We start from the raw sequence: 1,362 nt of genomic DNA, 5'->3' as shown, positions 1-1,362 counted from the left end.
ATATATATATATTCTCTGTAATAAAAGCACCTGAGGACTATCAGTAAAAAATGGCTTATTCAATACATAGTCAAACTAGGTAATCATCTAGAAACAATATCTTAAATTCATTACTGCATTTATTCCACCAGAATGAATTTCAAGTGTGTCAAGCATTTCAATGTAAATAATGATAAATTTAAGACAAGACATACAAGACCCTGCTCTTCAGACATTGTGGTGGCACACTGGTGACAGATTGAACTCAGCTAAGTCTGGTTCTCCCAGATTGGCCCAGAAGCAGTAAGAGATGCAGGGAAGACAGAATTCAAAGCAAATGCTGAGATTTCTGGCGGCAGCATAAAAGTTGTGAAAGTAAAAAAGAAATAACTGACCCTGACTACAGCTTGAAGTGTTACATTTGCAAGGTGGAGATGTGCAGGTACCTGTTATGACAAGTAAAATCAGTTTCACTTCATGGGAAAAAAAAAGTAGAAATCTTGTTCCTAAACTGGCAATGCCCATGAGTTAAAATACAGCTCATTTTCTAAATCAAATAAAATAATGCATGTAGGAATGGATAAGATGTATAGTCATATTTCAAAGTATGAATAAAACCCCAAAGCCATAAAAGCAAAGGTTGAAAATTCTAATCTTATTATGAATTTTTAAGTGTTTTAAATTGAATTTTTATGTATTTCCTACAACACATCTTGATCATATTTAGACTGCCTTCCCTATTTGCACTTCCCATCCTCCCCCCACCCCACAAATGCATTTCATACATTCTGCCATATATTTTAAAGCTTATCAAGTCAAGTTTGTGACCCAGAGGCCCCATACTGGAACCTGGTCAAACTATCTAGCATCACTCCCTTAAAGAAAACCAACTCTCCCTCACCCAACAGCAATCAATTGCCAATAGTACTTCAGCTAAGGTTGGGAAGTCTTACCCCTTTCCCTGCTTCTATGCTGGTTTTGTCTGGTTTGAGTCTGCATGGGCCTTATGCATGCTGTCACCATTGCTGTGAGTTCACATGAGCAAGTTCCCAGTCACTGGAAAACTGTTTCCTTGTGCTCATCCAATATCCCCGGCTCTTACAGTCTTTCTGTCCCCTCTTCCACAATGGTCCCTGGACCTTGGGTGGGTGAGGTTTAATACAGAAGTTCTATGCAGGGACATGCACTCTGCAGTGCCTTATTCTCCACACTTTGGCCAGTTGTTGCCCTCTGTGTTAATTACCCTCTGTTGCATGAGGAAGTTTTATTGGTGAGAGTTGAGAGGTTGAGAGATGCATTAGTGTTCTCTCTGCCCCCCGCGCTGCTATGTTCCCTAAGCCTTAGGTGTAGAGGTTCCTTGAAGACGTGTCACTTAGGGAGGGT

The 1,362-nt window shown here is 40.2% G+C and overlaps 1 pseudogene; it reads left to right on the top strand.

The window, feature by feature from the left end:
- The first annotated feature begins 132 nt into the window (after positions 1–132).
- LOC103730422 lies at positions 133–369 on the top strand (annotated as a pseudogene).
- Positions 370–1,362: the final 993 nt, after the last annotated feature.

Source organism: Nannospalax galili, unplaced genomic scaffold, assembly GCF_000622305.1.
Source record: "Nannospalax galili isolate Female #2095 unplaced genomic scaffold, S.galili_v1.0 scaffold233, whole genome shotgun sequence".
NCBI classification, from domain to species: Eukaryota; Metazoa; Chordata; class Mammalia; order Rodentia; family Spalacidae; genus Nannospalax; species Nannospalax galili.
The sequence above is the reverse complement of the archived record's forward strand: the minus strand, read 5'-3'. Positions and strand labels throughout refer to the sequence as shown.